This window comes from Crocodylus porosus, unplaced genomic scaffold, assembly GCF_001723895.1.
Source record: "Crocodylus porosus isolate Cpor-Errol unplaced genomic scaffold, CroPor_comp1, whole genome shotgun sequence".
NCBI classification, from domain to species: domain Eukaryota; kingdom Metazoa; phylum Chordata; order Crocodylia; family Crocodylidae; genus Crocodylus; species Crocodylus porosus.
In genome coordinates, this window is record NW_017728914.1 from 22,996,198 (window position 1) to 23,003,538 (window position 7,341).

Here is a 7,341-nt window from a genome sequence, read left to right on the forward strand (position 1 = left end):
GGCAGATGGGCACGACTCTGTGCTGTTGCCCCTGCTGCTGGCAGGTGGGCAGGGGGCACCTTGCTATCACAGCACATGGCTTGCGGCAGTGGCAACAAGCTGCCCTGCCAAGCCCTGCCATCCCAGGTCCCACCCGCTGGGCTAGAGGCCTCAGGGTTGGGCAGTAGGATGGGGCCCAAGCCCACAGGCTGCCCCTGCCCCACGCACAAATATGGGGGGGCACATGCCTGGTTGCCCTCCTCCCACTCCCCGCACCCTCTTGCAGGCTGTAACCCTGCTAGCCTGCAAGGGGAAAGCCACTGTTTCTCATGTTTTTCTCCTCAAAATGAGAAAATCCCAGTTTTACCACATTTTTCTGTGGCTAGTAGAAATCCCGGATCCCTGGTTATTACAGAGTAAGCATTAACAACCTCCTCCTGGTAAGACTACCTGCCAGAAGCAACCAGAGGACTCCACTGACAAAATATTTTTCATTTTACCTTTTTAAATGGAGGAAATCCTATTGGCAAGATACTTGCAGCATGAACTCTGTTACAGGTTAAGCCAAAACAGCATTCAACAACATATTTACCAACACGTACTGCATATTTTGTATACTGTATCCTCCTCTGCCCCCACCCCACCATGTAGTCATATCAATCATGCAGATTCCTGGGTAGATACAGGATTTTGAAAAGTGGGGTACAGCTGATATGATGCATCACTGCATACTTAATGATAATGATCCCTCAATCAAACTCTCTCTAAAATACTCCTACACTAACATCAGCTTTCTAGATACCACAGTTCATACCCAGGATGTCACCCTATATACTGCTACGTATAGAAAACCCAGGGACCACCATACTATGTCCACAAGACCAGCAGTCCAAAGCACACCAAAAAAGCTGTTATCTACAGCCAGGCCAGGGCCTCAGATACCACTGCATCGGCTCAGAGCAGAACCCCTCACGATGTCTACCTGACCTGCCTAAAATCTGCCTTCGTACAAGGAGGACACTCCAGATGGTACAGAAACAGACTATACACCTGGAAGTGCTGTCCAAATACCCTGTAGTAACTTGCTGCAACACAAAAAGAACCCCTCCCCGCCCCCCAAACCACACAGCCCTAGTGGTAACCTACCAGCCCGCACCAAAGGGGGTCAGAAGAATTGCCAAATTACATCAGTCTATACCCAACAAAGATCAGACCTCAACAGGAATATTCTTAGCCCTTTTGCTCCTGCCTTTCAAACAGCCCCCTAACCTTGTCCAACTCATGATCAAAAGCAAACTCTCCAATGCCCACCGGACATCAAGTGGGACACAACCTTGTCTCAGCAAGAAGTGCCTTCTTCGTTAGCATATCTCCACTGCCACTACTATCAACACCCCAATAAAAACCATCAGAATCCATGGTCCCTATACGAGCCTTTGCCAAAATGTGATACACCCAATTCAATACAAGTCCCCTCCTGACAACTACGTGGGTGAAATTAAACAGCAATTACACAGCACAATAAAACAGTCACAGAAAAAAACGTGAAAGGACAGAGACACGCACACCATGAGGAGCACATTTCTCACAGAACAACCACTCCCTTTCTGCCCTCAATGTCCTCCTATTCAATCACATCATGAAGGGTGATTCAAGGGAAATCTGCCCAACCCCTTTATAAGGTGAACTTGGGAACAAAAATGCGTAAGCTGGCTGGACACTAAGAACAACAGACTAAGCACTGATATTGGGTTTATGGGACATTATAATTTATCCAACTCCTAAATTCTATACAAGGAAAGTGAGAATGACCCTCACTCTTTTGATAGGCCTTGATCTCCCAGTAATCAACTTATTTTCTCCTGCTAATTGTGGCTGCTTCAGACATTAAAAAACAAAAACAGAAATCCCCCAACCCCTCCCATGCTTTACTGGAAGAAGTGGAGTATTACTTCTCTGCAAAGATTGGGTGCTTCAGAAAGGCTTTTTGGCACTTTTACCTAAAGCCGATTCAATCAGCTATTAGATAAGAGTGCCAAAAAAAGCCCCACTAAAGCATTCACACCATATACCCCCTCTAGATCCACCTGTATGCAGATTTAAAAAAAATAAAAAAAAATAATAATAATTTTTACTATTTTGACCTTCTCAAGTGTCATCTGCCCCAGAAGAAATCTAATTATATAGGGACAGTTGTAAACATTTTTATTCTATCAGTCTCATACCACTATTTGATACAACTGCAAATGCAAGATGTTTCTTTCTTCTTACTCCAGGGAAGTGTTTATTCTAGAATGGTTGAGGAAATACCCATGCAAAATGCCAGTCTTGCATCACATCATGAAGGGCGATTCTGGCTAATCCAGATGAAGTTCCACAAATAAGGCCCGGGGCCACACAGACTGCCTCTAAACTTGCACTGTGAGCTGTCATCTTCAATGCTTCTGTGAACTGCAGCTGTTGAAATAAGCTTCTATGAGGCAGTTGGACAAAAATTATGTTCTCGGTTCAAAGATGAGATGAAGCACCATGGCCAGATGCGGATCCATTATAGGAGGGAATAAGGCAGTGGGAATCACCATGGTGTGCTCATCTGGCCTGCTCAGGTCTACAGGCTGCCACACGTTAGGGAAGCTTCCATGACCATCACCTTGTAGTCTAAGAAGAGCGAAATCAGATGGAAAAAGCATGTATTGTCTTGGCTGGACATGCAGCTGGTACATGGTGATGCCTCAGCACCTGGATCAGATAAAAGCAGAAACTGGAACTTAAGGGTGATCTGTTGCAGTCAGATAAGCCAGTGCCAAAAAAACCCAAACCCCCAAAAAACAAATCAAAACACTGATATTGTAGGACAGGGCTGTCCAACTGGTAGCCTGCAAGGGACCAGCACATGGCCCATAGGCCCTTGCAGCCACTTTTCCCACTGCTGTATGGCAGGGGATGGTTCAGGAGGCTGCTGTGCACCAACCATGTGACAAGAGAAGGGATTGTAGGGGTTTGCTTACCACTGCTGATGCTAACTGTGTGGTGGCAGGGGTCCCAGGGGCTGCCCTCACAGCACATGGTCTTCATGGCGTGCAGTCCCCCACTCCGCCACTACTGAAGTTGAACAGCTCTGCTGTAGGGGAACAGCACAAAGGCTATATCTACAAATTTGGTAGATATCCAAATGTGTTATGAGAGAATTTCTTCACTTCAAAAAGCAGGAGAGGAAAGAACAGAAAATCCAGTTTTGCTGGGGCTATAAAATAGCTGTGTTTCATTTTGTAGCAATCCAATAGTACTAACCTTTTCACCCTGTAATGATTGTATTCCGAGAGAAAGAACAGCAATCCAAAGTAGCAAGATACAGCTATTCCACAAGAGCCCTGCCATACCATACCCATGTACTGAGGGTTCATTTGCATTTTGAGAGGCCGTCTACAATTTGCAGAGGCAGCCTTGAGTAGCAGTCATGTCAAATGCTTGTCAGTTAGATCACATATCCCTCCATCTGGAATGTAATGCCCAAATCTCTCAGTCGAAATATGGCATTAAAGTGAAAAGTGTAAAAATCATACAAATGCACACTGTCAAAAGTACAACAGGAGCGTGTGTACCACCGGTGGAAGGAGAATCATTATTTCTTGTAAAGTCATAAGACAGTCCTGCTTTATGCATGCAGTATTCACGCAATCTAAACTAAAAATACTACATCAGCTCTTTCTATCAATACAATTTTACAGGACATATGAAAACTGCAAGAACACAGCTAAATAAGTTTATAAACTTTCATTTTATGCTAAGGTTAAAAGAAAAAGAATCAACACAGGAAAATATTGAAAAAAACATACTGAGACAGTGTATAAAAACCTGTAAGATCATCATAACCTAATTTACTGTTGTGAAGGCACATTTAAGATTAAATTGAAAATAAAATAAGCAGCCAAATTATTGTAAAGTGCATCAGATTTCCTGGATGAACATTGCTAGGGTCACAGAAGATATTGCTTTAAAATATATTTATCTAGAGATTAACATAAATCGTGTTCTATATGGTTTCCAATAAACTTTTCTATGCTTCTCCTCCTCCCAAGGGATACAAGCTCAAATCCAACTTGCAGATGGGGATAGATGAAGCTAGGATAGTGACATTTGACAGACACAAATAAAATGGCCCGCTGACAATGACACTATACTTACCTACACATAAGCCTGCAATAAACCAAGCAGAAGCAAAGCAAATGCAGCAGTGAACATTTTAAAGACATATTCCTACAATGCTGTGCTGGTCAGTACACTAGATTAACATGAGGTGCACACGCAAAGGAGAAATTTAGATAGTCTGAATCATAATGGAAAAATAGCCATCCAATTCACAGGCAGAGCCTCACAGCCTTTGTACTTCCATTTAAAAGTAATGTAAGAAATCACTCAGTTTTTTTTTGTTTTTTTTTTGAAGACTAATAGTAGACTGGCTGAGGGTCACAAACAGTGCCAAGGTATCATGACAACCCTGTCCCTCTGACATTGCTTAAGAGGAAAAGGTAGACCCAACTAAAAACCTTGTTAAAGTGTTGAGCATTATTGGTTCTAAAAGACCAAAATCTCACTTATTCGTAAATTATATAAATCAGAATTATGGTCTTCACAAACTCAACTGCAATTTGTTTTGGCTATTATTGCTGGTCCATGACCTAGAGCTTAGGGAGCGGGGTGGGGAGGAAGAATTCTAGCGGTCCTTGCCAACCTGACCTGGAAGAACATGCATTCCTAACCCCAAATTTGAAAAATCTGTTTAACCATGAACAAGACCCACCGACGTGGCACTTCAGGAGTACAACTGGGAGCCAGCATCAGCTTACCGGACTTCATCTCCTGCCTTTAACCAGGATCTACAGATGAATCCTTCAGAAGATTGTAGAAGCCAAAGAGTGAATTAAAAACAGGGGTTGGGCATTTTTTCTGGACACTTCAGGTGTCCAGAAGTCATGAAACTTAGGCTCACCAGACACCTCCAATACAAGCAAGCAACCCACAAAATGAAAGAATATTTTCTTTCAGTCCCTCATGGGCTACCAAACACTTGGAGGCTCATGTCATGTGCTCTCATTACTACTCATTAAAAAAAACAAAACAAAACAAAACACAAACCAACCATATTCAATCCCTTTCACAAGTTATCAAGCTCCATCCTGAAGCCATTTAGAAAACTTTATTTAGATAAATGTTCCAGAACTTCACTTATATAATGGTTAGACACCTTCAATAAACTAATCCAAGTGTCTTTATGATTAGTTGTTACTCATCTGATCCCACACTATCGTTGTCCTTTAAGCTAAACAGCTCTTCTGCCCGTTTTTACCTTGCCCCTAAATGTACTTACAAAGAATAATCACTTTCTCTCTCAACTGTGATTCTGTTAACATAAAACAGGCCAAGCTCTTTTAATATGGCCTTGAGCATAAAGTATCCTTCAGAGGAGTTTGACCAGCCTGCGATGCTAAAGAAACACAAAAACAGGATTATGCAGACAGTCACAATCTAAGTTTGCTGTGCAAGTGAGAGCTGTGTTCTCATGCCCTCTACAGGGTAACTTCTCCAACTGCCTGCTAACTTCCCTATCTGAATAGCTCACCAAATTTTATTTAGCCTACAATTCTTATTTCGGCCTACAAAACTGAATTAAATGAAAATGTGATGAATGAAGTATCACCACAAGTTGCAGATACCAATAAAAATGTAATACCAAAAGACAGGATTAAAACCCAACATCCTCCAGATAATCTGGCATAACCACACACCTCTCCGGAGGCTGGCCTTACATTGCAATATAATTATGTGCACTGTGGTAGCACCCAAAACTTGCTAAGTGCTTTCTAAGTACAATTACTCCTTGCAAAGATCCAATACATCTGCACACCTTATCACCCGTCCCTGCTAGTGAGGTTTGGCTGAACACTAGCTTTGGTAGGCTTACATAACTGACTACAGTATTTTGAGGTAACACTTAACCTAGTCCTGTACAAATATTTTCCTTAAACAGAAAACTGACAAGAATTAACTGGGAAACATGATTGTGCTGAAGAAAACAAGAAACCCAGCCCAGACCAAACACGGGGGCTGCAACTTTTAAGCATCTGATCTCCAAAGGGGATTCCAAACCCCGGAGGTCAGGCACCTGGACTCCCCGTACAATGCGAAGGTACTTTAGAAGGGTAAGCCATACAGCTTATGTGCCGACAGAAAGCTGCCTAGGATCAATGAATAAGAAGTTAAGTGTCTGCACTCCCATCAGAACTGGGCTGCGGGCAGGCTGGCACCTCTGTCCACTCCGGATCCAGAGCAGAGTTCTCACTTACGAGTGGAAAACTACAATTGTTCTTTCAAAGGAGAAAGCAAGGCTTGCTGTCTTTCTTTTCAAATTTAGGTGGTGATGTTCACCTCTGTCACCTAGCAGCCGAGTGGAGAGAATACTTGGCTGGAAAGTGAGAAACAAGTTAAAATTCCTTCTTCAGCTCAGGATTGACGCTGGGGCAGATGGAGCAGCCCACAGGAGTGCGGGGGAGGGGCGGGGGGGATGCCCTCCGTGTGCCTGGTGGCGAACGTGGAAGTGGACTGGACGTACTGTCATTCCACTTCCGGGTCTACCAAGGAGTGTGCTAGGCCTGCCCCCCCGGCTTGATGACTGGCCATAGGGGGACCCTGGGTGACCCCCCAAACCCAGGAGGTACCAGGTCACTGAGCCAGGAGCACACAGGGGAGTCAGGAGGGCCCCCCATGCGCTCCCAGAAGTGGACCGGAAGTGCTTCTGGTCCATTTCCGGGTCTGCTGCTGAGCGTGCTGGGGACCCCCCTGTGCTCCTGTGGGACACTCCATGTGCCCCAGCATCGCAGCATTCATGAGCCCCTGCTACCTTGAGGTATGTAGAAAAAACATTTAAAAGCTGAGTCTACATCCAAAAATCGCCAAATCTTTCTGAATCGATTTGGAGGGTTTGGATTCAATTTGGAGAGATTAAAAAGGTTCTCTTATTTGATTTGGATTCAGAGATTCAGCCACTGAATCAGGCCGAATTGAATCCGGGACCAAAGCTTTGCACAGTCCTAACTGCTCAGCCCAGTAGCCAGACTGGGTCCACAGCAAAGAAGGCATTGTCCTAACTACTTTCTGGATCCCAGCTGGATGCAGGCAGAAGTGGAGCACATGGATAATCCTGATGGGGCAGTTTAATGCATGTCCAGGAGCAGAACTTCCAGGTCAAACAGGGACCATCTAGCAAGTCTTCTAGGGTTATGCAGCTACTAAACAAAAGTTTTCAAAGACTGCAATTTTGGATTTAGCTTCTTCAACTCTGTAAATATTAAGTGCCTGAGACTT

General features: G+C 44.0%; 1 long non-coding RNA gene across 1 annotated transcript; it reads right to left on the reverse strand.

Annotated features, from left to right (window-relative positions):
• Positions 1–470: 470 nt before the first annotated feature.
• On the reverse strand, positions 471–6,608 carry LOC109310040. The gene is made up of 2 exons (XR_002101125.1): positions 2,988–6,608; positions 471–2,718 (listed from the first exon to the last, which is right to left on the reverse strand). It is a non-coding gene; the product is annotated as an uncharacterized LOC109310040 (long non-coding RNA).
• Positions 6,609–7,341: the final 733 nt, after the last annotated feature.